The sequence below is a fragment of the Scyliorhinus torazame genome, chromosome 7 (assembly GCF_047496885.1).
Source record: "Scyliorhinus torazame isolate Kashiwa2021f chromosome 7, sScyTor2.1, whole genome shotgun sequence".
Taxonomy (NCBI): Eukaryota; Metazoa; Chordata; class Chondrichthyes; order Carcharhiniformes; family Scyliorhinidae; genus Scyliorhinus; species Scyliorhinus torazame.
The window spans coordinates 74911088-74925769 of record NC_092713.1 but is presented as its reverse complement, the minus strand read 5'-3'; the positions used below and the strand labels follow the sequence as shown (position 1 = coordinate 74925769).

The 14682-nt window shown below is 49.1% G+C and overlaps 1 protein-coding gene across 1 annotated transcript in view; it reads right to left on the bottom strand.

Annotated features, from left to right (window-relative positions):
* The window catches only part of agbl4 (AGBL carboxypeptidase 4), a 1365393-nt gene that overhangs the window by 1143766 nt on the left and 206945 nt on the right, over positions 1-14682 (bottom strand). The gene's annotated exons all lie outside the window — the stretch shown is intronic.

Sequence of the window (14682 nt, the reverse complement as noted above, 5' to 3'; positions counted from 1 at the left end):
AGGTGGCGCCGGCGGGTCAGGCATGGGGCGCGGGACGGGGGTGAGGGTGGCGTTCGGGATGCGAAAAACCCCCTCCTCTCCGTGGAGAGTGTTGGCCGGCACCCAAATCGGGAGCACCGGCGGCGGGTCGTACATGGACTGCGGGGAGGGGGGTTGGGGAGCGCAGGCGGCGTGCAGGGCTCCCAGTTCTCCCGGGGCCGCGGTGGTCGGGACCCAAAATGGCGGCGCCTGCGGGTCGCACATGGCGTGCTGGGGGGGTTGGGAGGCATAGACTGCCTGTAGGGCTCCCTGTTCTCCCGGGACGGCGGCGACCACGCGGGATCGGCACACCACCGCATAGTGGCCCTTTTTCCCGCAGCTTTTGCAGATGGCTGCGCGGGCCGGACAGCGTTGTCGGGGGTGCTTCGCCTGGCCGCAGAAATAACAGCGGGCGCCCCCGGTGCGACTCGGCGTTTGGACTGCGCAAGCCTGTGGGGTGTCCGGGGGGGGGGGGGGGGGGGTAGAGGGTTTGCCGCGGCGGGTACGTACGGGGCCCAATGGCCTGCCGCGCGATCGGGGCCGTAGGCGCGGGTATTACGCGCGGCTACGTCCAGCGAGGCTGCCAGGGCCCGTGCCTCTGAGAGTCCTAGCGACTCTTTTTCTAGAAGTCTTTGGCGGATTTGGGAGGATTGCATACCTGCAACAAAAGCATCGCGCATTAACATGTCCGTATGTTCGTTTGCATTCACCGACGGGCAGCTGCAGGCTCTTCCCAAAATCAGCAGCGCGGCGTAGAACTCGTCCATCGATTCTCCGGGAGCTTGCCGTCTTGTCGCGAGCTGGTAGCGAGCGTAGATTTGGTTAACTGGGCGAACGTAGAGTCTTCTCAGTGCTGTGAACGCCGTCTGGAAATCGCGGGTGTCTTCAATGAGGGTGAAAATCTCCGTGCTCACCCTCGAGTGCAGGACCTGCAGTTTTTGTTCGTCTGAGACTCGGCCTGTGGTCGATGTGATGTAGGCCTCAAAGCAAGTCTGCCAGTGTTTGAAGGCTGCTGCCGCATTCACTGCGTGGGGGCTGATCCTCAGGCATTCTGGAATGATCCTGAGCTCCATAGTCCTTTTTAGGCACGCTTAATAAATTGTGGCGCACAAAGACTCCGTGAGACGAATAGAGTGAAGTCGATGAGGCTTTATTAAGCGTGTCTGTTCCCCAGCAGCCCGATAGTAAACTGGCCTGCGGGGAAAGGCACCGGCTTCTTATACTTCGCCTTCAGGGCGGAGTATGAGGTCAACGGCCAACCAGGACCCGGGATCTGTCAGCCAATGACATTAGGGCTTCCAGTCCCACATGACCCCCAATACATACTACCACATAGTGTTAATGTAAGCCTACTTGTGACAATAAAGATTATTATTATTAGTACTCCAGGTCTAATCTCACCAAAGCCCTACACAACTGTAGGAAGATTTCCTTATTTTTGTACTTCAATCCCCTTGCAATAAAAGATAACATGTCATTTTCCTTTTCAGGGCTTCATGTACATTGCTTTCTGTGTTCTGTAGGCTTACCTTCTGTGTCCCTTGCACTCGTACAACTAAATACCTCTCAACATAAACAGTGAAACATTTCAGGTCTTTTAAAAAACATTCTGCTTTTCCATTTTCATTAACACCTCAGTGAATAAACTCACATTATACTGTATCTGCCATCTTATTGTCCATTTATTTCAACTCTCTACATCTGTTTGCAGTCTCTTTGTGTCCTCAGTTCTCACACACCAACCAAGCTTCGTATTGTCAGGAAACCTGGATACATCACTTTCGGTCTCTTCATCATTCTAAATCATTAATGCAGATTGTATATGGCTGAGGCACCAGCTAATCCTTGCAGGACTCCACTAATCAGAGTCTGTCCACTCGAAAATGCCCCATTTTTCCCAACTCGCTGCTTCCTTTCCATTAACCCATTCTCCATCCATGCTAATAGATTACCTCTATCTCCATAAGCCCTTATTTTAAGTATTAACCTTTAGTGTGGCATCTTATCGAATGCACTTTGTAAATACAAGTATATCATATCTAATTACACACTCAAAAGCTCAAATCAAATTTGTCAAAGACTATTTCCCTTCCATACAAACAACATTGACTCTGATCATACGATGATTTTCTAAGTCCATTGCTAAGGCTTACTTAGTAATTGATTCCAGCATATTCCCGATGACTGATGTCAAGCCAACCGGCCTGTCGTTCCATGTTTCTCCCACTCTTAGTTAATGGTGTTGCATTTGCTGAACCTTTATAAAACTCTGGTTAGGCCCTCACTATACGGCCACGATTTAATGGAAAAGTTTCTAAGTGTGGTAGAGAGTGCGAACTGGCCAACGCTCGGCCCAGCGAGGCCATCGCTGCAATAAACCGCTAATTGGTCCACTTAACAAGACCCCATGGGCTTCACGCTGCAAATGATGGTCCCACCGGCTGATTCGCTGGGGCCATGCCTGCCAGCCCCTGATAACAAGGGAGAGCAGCACTTAAACCGCACCTGCACAGCCAACCTCATTCAGCTCACAGCCATGCCTCCGAGGAGACCAGCCTCAGGATTCAGGGATGCCGACCTGGCAGAGTACTGGACGCGGTTGAGGCCAGACAGGATGCTCTGTTCTCCCGAGGGTCTTGGAGGGTCAGCCACAGGGAAGCCAGTGCCGCTTGGGAGGAAGTGGCAGTGGCAGTCAGCTTGGGGAGTATGACCAGGAGGACCGGCAGCCAGTGCAGTAACATCAACAATCTGCATCGGACCGCATAAGTAGATTGGCACAGGAGCCCTGAACCCCCCCCCCCCCCCTAACGTGAATGTGCCTGACACTGCCCCGGCCCAGCACCGTTCTGCGCCTCGGCCCACTTATGTCTCCAGCAGTGCCACTTAGGCAGCCCCCAAATGCCCATCTCCCCTCACCCCTATTTACCAAACCCCCCCATACCCCCCACCCCCCAAACGCCTCATTACCCCCATACGGCCCATGACCCACCTCACCACCACCCCCGCCGAACCCCCCCAACTGCCTGCCAATTTGAAAAGGACCCATTAATTCCTACTTTTTGTTTTCTCTCTGTCAACCAGTTTTCTATCCACCTCAATACACTTCCCTCAATCCCATGCGCTTTAATCTTGCACAATAATCTCTTATGGGGGACATTGTCAAACGCCTTCTGAAAATCTAAATATAACACATCGACTGGATCCCCCTTGTCAACTGTACTACTGACATCTTCAAAGAATTCCAACAGATTTGTGAAGCATAATTTCCCCTTCATAAATCCATGCTGACTCTGACTGATCCTGTCACTGCTTTCTAAATGTTCCACTATAAAGTCCTTGAGAATGGGTTCAAGAATTTCCCCCACTACCGATGTTAGGCTTACTGGTCTATAATGTTTTCTCTCTACCTTCCTTTTTGAATATTGGAGTGACAAGAACTACCCTCCAATTTGCAGGGACTGTTCCAGAGTCTATAGAATCCTGGAAGATGACCAGCAATGCATCCAGTATTTCCAGAGCCACCTCCTTAAGCACTTTGGGATGCAGATTATCAGGCCCTGGGGATTTATCTGCCTTCAATCCCATCAATTTTCCCAGCATCATTTCTCTACTAATGTTGATCTCCCTCAGTTCTTCCCTCTCACAGAACCAAAGTATGTATTCAATTGTTCAGCCATTTCTTTGTCCCTTATTATACATTCCCCTGTTTCTGTCTGTAGGGAGCATACATTTGTCTTTACCAATCTCTTTCTCTTCACACATCTATAGAAACTCTTAGTGTCAGTCTTTATGTTCCCAGCAAGCTTAATTTCGTACTGTACTTTCCCTTTCTTAATCAATCCCTTGGTCCTTTTTTGCTGAATGTGCACGATATCAGCAGCATGAGTAGAGGTGCACAAGGCTTGGCTCAGTCAGTGACGGCCATGGCTGAGGGTCTTGACCGTGTAGCCCAGTCGCTAGGGGATGTGGCCCAGTACCAGGCGGACCTTGATGAGGCGCTGCGGAGCATGTCCCAGTCTCAGGTGGGCATTGCCAAAGCCCTCCAAAGCATATCCCGATCACTAGGGGAGTTCTCCCAATCCCATGTGGGCATAGCCGAGACGCTTCAGAGCATGTCCGGTCACTGAGAAACATCACCGAGGGCATCGACACTGTGCTGCAGACATTGGGGGGGGGGCAATACTGGCAGAGCCAGATGTCGCAGGGGGCAGCCGAGACTCAGTCTAGCTGTCCCTCCATCCTGAGGGGCATTGGGTGCCAACCCCGAGTCACCCTACGGAGTGGCAACGCAGCCACCCACTCCCCCCGAGACCCACTCACTGGCAACGTCGCGTCTCAGAATCAACATCCAGAACAGGGTGGCATGGCGGGGCATGCGTTGCTGGCAAGTGCGCCAGGGCCCTCCAGCCCCGGAGGATGCCCACAAGAGGCATCAAAAGCCATGGAACATGGTAGCCAGCATAGGGACACACCGAGAAGCAGCATTAGCACAGAAGGTTAAGCAGGTGAGGATCACTGAGAGGGCACGGGGGAGGGGAGGCAAGAGGATGGGAGAGTGCATTGTGGGAGGGGGGCGGTTGAGTGAATGGGGCGGCAGCATTGGGGGTTGGGACAGTTGGGGACACATGTGTAAATTATTAAATATCGTTGACCTCGACCAACATTGTCGGCTGGCACTTTCTTCCTCAATGAGAGCTTAGCTTAATCCCATGCCCCATCTCCCCAGACATGGAGGTCCTGGATGCCTCTTCCCCACCCCACCGTACCCCAGCAGACCCTCCCCTCCCCCCGCCACACCACCACACCACGAGCAGGTGTTGGGTGTGAGCGAGCACTCAGCAGACAGACAGGGGTCAGACAATGGCATTGAATGAGGAGTACCGGCGCTCAGCTCTCAGCAGGTTATCATCACCCCCCTTCCCTCGACAGTGCCGACACAGTCTCATCACCCTGGAGTGATGTCACACAGGCCCCGGGTTGATGGGAAATGGTGGGGTGAGGGGTGGTGTTGGAAATGGTGGCGGGGAAGCCTGAGGGATTGGGGGGGAGGTGGGAATGGAGTTGAGAAGAAGGGTAATGAAGGATGAGGCCAAGTCCTATGTGAAGCGGGCGAGGATGAGGGCCTCCTGGCCCTCCGGACTTGGCAGACCCTCGCCTCTGCAGTCTGTCCTCCATCCTCCAGCTGGTCCTGCAGGTCCTCCCCAGGCTCGTCCTCCAGCCCTTCCTGGTCCAGTGCCTCCTGCTCGGAGGTGTTCCTCGCCTCCAGCACACCTCCCCGCTGCAGTGCCAGGTTTTGGAGAATACATCAGACCACCACAAAGCGGGCGACCCTCTGGGGGGAGGATCTGCACTGCACTACCAGAGCACCGGAACCGCATTTTGAGGAATCTGATGCACTGCTCAATGACAGCTCAGGCAGCCGCATGGGGCTCATTGTACTAGGTCTCGCTTCTGGCCTCCGTATTGATGCATTTAGCAAGGTTATCAGCCCCTTACCCTCCAAGAGCCAATGGGCCATTCTGGGGTGGTCCTCGAAGAGGCCGGGGATGATTGACTGCCTCAGGATGTAGCTGTCGTGCACACTCCCTGGGAAGCATGAACACACATGCATGATCTTCATGTGGTGGCCACACACAAGCTGGATGTCCAGTGAGTGGAACCCCCTCCCGTTGCTGTAGGTGACTCCCAGATGGCCCGGTGAGCGCAAGGCGACATGCGTGCCATCTATTAGCCCCTGGTCCAGGGGCATCCTGGCAGTGGTGGAGAATCCTGCTATCCGGGCATCTTGTTGGGCTTGGCCCATGTCAAAGTTTATATATTCCACTTCGGGCAAATAGGGCATCCATGACCTCACGGATGCGCTTGTGGGCTGTAGCTTGTGAGATGCCAAGTCCTTGCTCAAGCTCTGGAATGATCCTGAGGCGTGGAAGCTCAGATGATCTTGACAGCCACTGGGAATCCTCCTCCTCCACATGTGCAAGTCCACAAGGAAACAGCACAGACGCCGCACCAACCCCTTGTTGAGACAGAGCTCCTGCGGCACATGCTGTCCATCATTTGTTCGAAAGACCAGCAACGGAGAATCCCGATGGCAGGTTGAGGCAGAAATGTGGCACGGCGGAGAATCCAGCGCAACAGATTTATTATGTATGAGAACAGAGTTCTGGTTGGTTGGCAAGTGGACTTTCATTGGTAGAAGCATTGCCATGGAAAATGTACCAGTTTATGCTGACTGACGGTTAACTGCCAAACATTATTTGACATTTAAACCAGGCAGCTTAACCTTGACAGGACAAGCCATTTTTAAATCATGCCCACATCAGCATCTGATCCCACAGCCCTTTGAAAAACATGGTCCCATGGGGTTACTGTACTCTCAAAAAAATACAACAGTAGAAAGATTCAGTGAAAGGCAAAAAAGACTATTTGCAGATTTGGGGCCAATACATCACCCTCTTCCCACCATCCCCTTCTGCCCCTGCCTTTCTCAAGCATAGTGGGGGAGATCTTCTACCCCCACCGCTGTCAATGGGATTTTCCACTGAATCCAACACCCCCCCCCCCCGGAAACTGCCGGAAACCCGTGATGGGGGTTCACTGTTTACGGGACCAGATGATCCCGCTGGCTATAATGGCTGGAGAGCCCCCCAGTGTATGAAATCAATTTTTAAAAATGCAATATTTCCAAACCTGTTTTAAAGATCTGATGAGTAACAGTATTAGAGATGATAAAGTAAAAGATTGGCATGGATGATCAAACTTTCTACAGAACACAACTTTTCCAGTGGTGGCAAGACCATAGGTTAAATCATCTGTTATAGACGTATAGCAGAATAAAGATGGAAATTGATCAAATAGATTGAGAGAGGTATTTGCATAAAATGAAGATTAAAGAATCTGGAAACAAGAAGCTAAACTTAGTAAATAGATTAATTTCTTCATACTTGCAGCTAATGGCATATGGAACAGACCGCTGACTAAATACAACCTGCATAAGAACATTTGAAAAACTAAATCCCTGCCATTTTCAGCACTTTGAACAAGGTCTGAGATAGAGAAATTCAGTTAAAATACTTTTAAATTTAAAAATATAGCAAAGAATGCTGGAAATATCCAAAGATTTAGTGTGCACTGCAAAGAGAAAAGCCAGAATATAATGTTTTAGATATGTAGCCTTCATCGGAACTTATGCTGAAGGAATCACACACCTTGTTTACTCTAGTCAGAGGCTGATTCACCTGCTCTGTAGGACTAGCATTTTCAATTCTATTTTAGATCTTCAGCACACACAGATTTTTAGTGAATAGGTATTTCTTTAAAGAAATTATTCATTGTGAGATACTCAACAAACATGCACCATACCTTTGCACAAGTTTTTACAACTAAAACATCATGAGATTGATTGCTGTACTTCTGCTGTGATTGTTTTAATATCATGACTTAGGGTAGAATTTAATGCCCATCCCCACCAATGGCAGGTTTGATGCACCGCCTCTTCCACCTTTCCTCATAAGACAATCCGCCCATTCCTGGTTTTAGTCGAGTACACCTTCTCTAAACTGCTTCGAAAACATTTATTTACATCTTTCCTTAGCTAAAGAGACCAGTATTGTATAAAATACTCCAGATGTGGTCTCACCAATATACTGTACAATGAAGCATAATCTCCCTACTTTTGTAATCAATCCCCTTCACAGTAAATGGTAGCATTCTATTAGCTTTCCTAATTATTTGCTGTACCTGAATATTAGTCTTTTATGATTCATGCACAATGGCACCCAGATCCCTCTGCACCTAAGTTTGCAATCTCTTACCATTGAGATAATAATCTGCTTTTTAATCATTCAAGCCAAAACGGACAATTTCACATTTGCCCACATTATATTCCATTTACTAGAGTTTTGCCCACTCACTTAACCTACTATCTTCCTTTGTAGCCTCATAACATTTCATCACAATTTACTTTCCAACCTATTTGTGCTGTCGGCAAACTTAGCAACCATACCTTTAGTGCCTTCATCCAAGTTATTTATACCAACCCTGTTTCCTGTCAGCTAGCCAATCTTCAATCCATGCCAATATGTTATCCCATATACCATGAGCTTTTATTTTACACAATAACCTCTGATGCGAAAATGAAAAATATCACCACATTCCCAGAAGACCACAGGCTGCTCTCACCTTTGAGATAGAGATGACTGGTGGTGATTTAATCTGAGGGTCACCACACCACAGGTGAGGTGCACAATTCAGAAACATTTTGAATAACCTCAACCCGTATGGGAATTGAACATGCACTGCTGATGTTGCACTGCATCACAAACCAACCATACAGGCAACTGAGCTAACCGACCACCCAAACATTTGATGTGGCATTTTATCAAATGCCTTCTGAAAACCTAAGTACATCCACCAGTTCCCCTTTATCCACAACACATGGCTCCTTCAAAGAACTAAAAAAACATTTGCATTCTTTTGCAATGCAAACATATATCAATTGCCATGTGCATCCCTCCTGCTTGAACATTTTAGCAGCTTGGTTTTAATATGAAACAGTAAGTAAGCAAGCTCATTTCATGTTTTGACACTGGTTCCCCTTTATCCACAGCACATGTGACTCTTTCACAGAACTCCAATAAATTGGTTAAACATGATTTCCCTTTCAGAAAATCATGTTGACTCTGCCTGATTGCCTTGAATTTTTCCAAGTGCCCTACTGTAACATCTTTAATAATGGCTTCTAACATTTTCTGTGATTTTACTGACGACTGATGTCAGATTAACTGGCCTGTAGTTTCCTGCTTTCTGTCTCCCATCCTTTTTGAATAAAGGAGTTAAATTTGCCAAATTCTAATATAATGAAACCTTCCCCAAACCTAGTGAACTTTGGATGGTGGCAGCAGCCACGATCTCCCCGTTGGCCCTGGGGAGATATGCACAGCTGTTGGACTTTGATTGGCCAGCAGCTCTCAGGAGACAGGGGGCTGGATTCTCCGATTTTGAGACGAAGTGGAGATGCCGGCATGGGAACAGTGGTGTTTTACAACAGCAAAAACGGCGCAACAGCTGCCACCGATTCAGTAATTAAATGGGCTAGTACCATCTCCATGTGGAACACAACCGGTTCCAAGCGAAACGGCGCCAGATTCGCCGGGTCCGTGATTGGCGCACTTAAGGCTCATACGCTGCAGCTGCACTTAAACGATCCATTCCCCCACACACACCGTCCCAGTCAACAAGATTGTCGTGTTGGGTGTTCTGCTGCACAAATGATCCAACACGGCTGAAGATGGTACAACTCTGTTTTATTGTCTTAACAACGGTTACAACTAACTGCTGGCTTGGGTACGTGCTTCACCAGCTAACCTGTGGACCCAGCCCTATCACTATCTTAGTGAGGCACTCAGCACATGGACTATACAGTGAATGGTAGAACCCTCAAGAGTATTGAAAGTCAAAGAGATCTAGGAGTACAGGTCCACAGATCATTGAAAGGGGCAACACAGGTGGAGAAGGTAGTCAAGAAGGCATACGGCATGCTTGCCTTCATTGGCCGGGGCATTGAGTATAAGAATTGGCAAGTCATGTTGCAGCTGTATAGAACCTTAGTTAGGCCACACTTGGAGTATAGTGTTCAATTCTGGTCGCCACACTACCAGAAGGATGTGGAGGCTTTAGAGAGGGTGCAGAAGAGATTTACCAGAATGTTGCCTGGTATGGAGGGCATAAGCTATGAGGAGCTATTGAATAAACTCGGTTTGTTCTCACTGGAACGAAGGAGGTTGAGGGGCGACCTGATAGAGGTATACAAAATTATGAGGGGCATAGACAGAGTGGATAGTCAGAGGCTTTTCCCCAGGGTAGAGGGGTCAATTACTAGGGGGCATAGGTTTAAGGTGAGAGGGGCAAGGTTTAGAGTAGATGTACGAGGCAAGTTTTTTACGCAGAGGGTAGTGGGTGCCTGGAACTCACTACCGGAGGAGGTAGTGGAAGCAGGGACGATAGGGACATTTAAGGGGCATCTTGACAAATATATGAATAGGATGGGAATAGAAGGATACGGACCCAGGAAGTGTAGAAGATTGTAGTTTAGTCGGGCAGTATGGTCGGCACGGGCTTGGAGGGCCGAAGGGCCTGTTCCTGTGCTGTACATTTCTTTGTTCTTTGTATGTCTGAGTGGCACGCTGTGAGCTCTGTGCTCTGAGCTATCTCCTGGTAGAATGAGCGGGAACTGTGGTGTTCCCTGTTTTATAGTGCGCGTGCTCTCACTGGTGATTGGCTGCGATGTTATGTGTGTGCTGGTTGGTCCAACTGCCTGTCCATCAGTGTGTGTGTGATTGCACCATGATATGCTGATCTGGATATCATGACAAAGATGGCTGCAAGGAGAGCAGCGCCACGGTCCAGGGACGCTGAGCTGGACACCCTCCTGGAAGCCGTGGAGGAGAGGCGAATGATCCTGTACCCCGGCCCGGGAGGAAGGCCACCAGGCGCCGCATTTCGTAGTGCCTGGGGGCAAGTGGCAGACGCGGTCAGCGCCGTGGGCAACATCGCCCGGACTGGCACCCAGTGCTGGAAGAAACACCCTCCTCAGGGCAGCTAGGGTGAGTAGGTAGCACTGTGCCCCTGGCACCAGACTCACCCTACCCCCCCACACACCCGTAACCCAGCCACTCCCCCCCCACCCCGGGGACAGCCGAACCCGTATCTTTCCCCACATGCCGGCACCCATGCCAGCCGCAATGGCCGGGTGCCCTGACCACTGATGCCATTACCTACCCAACTCCTGGGCTGCATGCGTCGGAAGATCTGACAGTGTCGTTGTTTGTGTTTGCTCCCCTCAGGAGAATCGCACACAGCCGTCGGGAGCGGGAGAAGCCCGGAGGCCGCACTTGGAATATTGTGCACAATTTTGGTCGCCACATTACCAGAATGATGTGGAGGCTTTGGAGAGGGTGCAGAGGAGGTTGACCAGGATGTTGCCTGGTCTGGAGAGTGTGAGCTATGCGGAGAGGCTGAATAGACTCGGACTGTTTTCGTTAGAACGATGGAGGTTGGGGGCGACCTGATAGAAGTCTACAAGATTATTTGAGGCAAGGATAGAGTGGATGGGCAGGCACTCTTTCCCAGGGCGGAGGGGTCAGTCACTAGGGGGCATAGGTTTAAGATCGGATGGGCAAAGTTTACAGGAGATGTGCAAGGCAGTTTTTTACATTGAGGGTGGTGAGTGCCTGGACCGCATTGCCAGGAGAGGTTGAGAAGCAGATACATTAATGGCATACAAAAGGCATCTCAACAAGTACATGGATAGGATGGGTATAGAAGGATACGGCACTCGGAAGTGCTGAGAGTTTTGGCCAAGGGTGGTATCATGACCGGTACAGGCTTGGAGGGCCGAAGAGCCTGTTCCTGCACTGTATTGTTCTTACCTTCAAATCCAACTGATCCTATCGAACCAGAACGTCGGACTCAGGCCGGGTACAATCTAGACAGGGCAGTTCATCCCTAGGATCTAGCATCAAGAGCTGCAGAGGTAAGTCATGCCTCTTTTTTCATGGCACTAGCCGGCTAAGTCTAGCCAGGTTTGAAGGTCTTCGACAAACCAGGGAGAAGGTAAGTGTAGAAAGTAAGTGGGTAGAATTGGAGGAATGTTGTGTCAGGTTGGGTCAGGCGAGGGGGCGGGGGGTAGGTGTGGGGGGAAAAAAGAGGGCGATAGGTGAGAAGCGGACCTTGGGGGAGGGATGTTGGGTCAGATCAGGTCGGGCCTTGGGGGAAGAGGGTAACAGGTTGGGCCTTGGGGGTGGGGTCTGTAGGGTCAAGCCTTGGGAGGGAGTGAGGTGTTGGGTTGGGCTGGAGATTGGAAATCAGTTTGGGTCGGTCCTCGGGGATGTCGGGTCGGACCTGCAGGGCAGGTATCAGATTGGATCAAGCTTTTGGAGTTGGGGATGGTGCGGGGCGATGGGGAGTTTTGGGTCGAGTCTCACCTTGGATGGGATGAGGATGGGGGGGTCGAATCGGCAAGGCCTTGGGGTGGGGATTGTCGGGTTGAGCCTTGGGCAGGGGGAAAGCTCAGCAGACAGGCTTGGCAAGGGGCAGGGGAGTCAGCCCTTGTCAGGGGGAGCGGGGTGCTAGGGAGGCGTCCCAATGGGACGGGGAATTCTGTGGATGGGGGAGTAATCCCGCAGGGCATGTGTCCTGTCGGGGGTGATATCTGGGGGCATGGTGGTAGTCCCCTGTGGGTGGAGTGTGGGGGAGTCCCATTGGGGGTGTGGAGGGAGTGGGGGAGTGGAGTCCCTTGGGAGGCCGGTGTGAGAAGGTAAAATAGTTGCCCAGAAACTAGAATTGGTTTTAATTCTCCTAACCTTTTCTGGGCAACTAATAGTGTAAGAGATTTGGAACCATCTGAAGTTTGCAATTTAAATCACATTTTCAGATGGCTCCCAGTTCAAGGCAATTGCCAAATGTGAGTCCCAAGCAATTGCCATGAATACTGTACCTGGGAACCTCCGCATGGTGTTTGGGGGAAGGCTCCCCAACCCATTTTTGGGGTGTCCCTTCCAAATTCGACACCCTGGAGCTCAGAGGTTATGGCCTTATCTTGCAGGACAGAACACATTTACTTTACTATGTCAAACATTTTCAAAATGCTGTAATACTTCTATTCCTGGAAGTAATACATCCAATTGAATAATCCATTTCTTCATTCTGTGCGCCATGCCAGAATCTGGAATTAAAATTTGTTTTCCCATGAGTTGTCTTTATGTAAAAGACACAGGGTACAATGATAAAGCAAATCAACATGACAAAAATAGACATAATTACTTTAAACTGATGTGATTTCATTCTGATCAACAATGGAAACCGATTATAAGCAGAATTGTATTGTGTTGAATCTCCTTTAACAATAATTACATCTGGAAGGAAACATAAGTCAACATCATTGTGATTAAAATGCAATTACTGTCCCACACTACAATCCCAGGACAACTATTCCATCTGTGCAACATGCAATAGGAGAAAACACAGAATTTCTGAAGTTTTCTGGGTGAAGAAAATATTTTCTTCTTGATCGATCATGTCCATTGAGAGGCTCTTCAAATTTTGGCATCTCATTGTTTGGAAAACAAAGGTAGTTTTAAGGGATTTATATTTGTATTGGTAAACACTAGACATGAGGTATTGTTTTAAATGTGCTTAATTTAATGTTTATGTGTCTGGAAGGGTAAAACCTATAGTTGGATTCATGCTGGACAAAGGTGTGTGTGGGGGTTGGTTGAGTTCCAACTCTATTTCTATTGAGCTTAGAAGGGGCAACGGCGTGAAGAATAAATAAACCAGCAGTGGTTGCTTCACAAGTAGGGCCTTGTAAGGTAGAGGACCTTTTAAGTTTTAGTTTAGCTAATTTGATTGCAGTTGGAAATAGCTAATGACAGAGAAGGCAACTCACACAGCTCTGCTAGAAGCAGTTAGTTTAGACGGCAGAGAGGGAACACTGCTCTTAGCTTTGCTAGAAGGAAGGCCATCCATGGAGTAATGGTTAAGAAAACAAGTGTAGAGATCTGAAGAGTAGCTAGTTAAGGAAACTCAAATTTTCAAAGAAGGCCTAACTTCAATATGACACAAGTGAATCATATATTATAGCATTTACAGTGCAGAAGGAGGCCATTCAGCCCATCAAGTCTGCACCCTACTTAAGCCCATGTCTCCACCCTATTCCCGTAACCCCACATAACCTTTTTGGACACTGAGGGGCAATTTACACAGCTGTTCTCTTTATATATTAACAGTCTAGATGACGGGACTGGGGGCATTCTGGCTAAGTTTGCCGATGATACAAAGATAGGTGGAGGGGCAGGTAGTAGTGAGGAGGTGGGGAGGCTGCAGAAAGATTTAGACAGTTTAGGAGAGTGGTCCAAGAAATGGCTGATGAAATTCAACGTGGGCAAGTGCGAGGTCTTGCACTTTGGAAAAAAGAATAGAGACATGGACTATTTTCTAAACGGTGACAAAATTCATAATGCTGAAGTGCAAAGGGACTTGGGAGTCCTAGTCCAGGATTCTCTAAAGGTAAACTTGCAGGTCGAGTCCCTAATTAAGAAAGCAAATGCAATGTTGTCATTTATCTCAAGAGGCTTGGAATATAAAAGCAGGGATGTACTTCTGAAGCTTTATAAAGCACTAGTTAGGCCCCATTTAGAATACTGTGAGCAATTTTGGGCCCCACACCTCAGGAAGGACTTACTGGCACTGGAGCGGGTCCAGCGGAGATTCACACGGATGATCCCAGGAATGGTAGGCCTAACATACGATGAGCGTCTGAGGATCCTGGGATTATATTCATTGGAGTTTAGGAGGTTGAGGGGAGATCTAATAGAAACTTACAAGATAATGAATGGCTTAGATAGGGTGGATGTAGGGAAGTTGTTTCCATTAGCAGGGGAGACTAGGACCCGGGGCACAGCCTTAGAATAAAAGGGAGTCACTTTAGAACAGAGATGAGGAGAAATTTCTTCAGCCAGAGAGTGGTGGGTCTGTGGAATTCATTGCCACAGAGGGCGGTAGAGGCCGGGACGTTGAGTGTCTTTAAGACAGAAGTTGATAAATTCTTGATTTCTCGAGGAATTAAGGGCTATGGAGAGAGGGCGGGTAAATGGAGTTGAAATC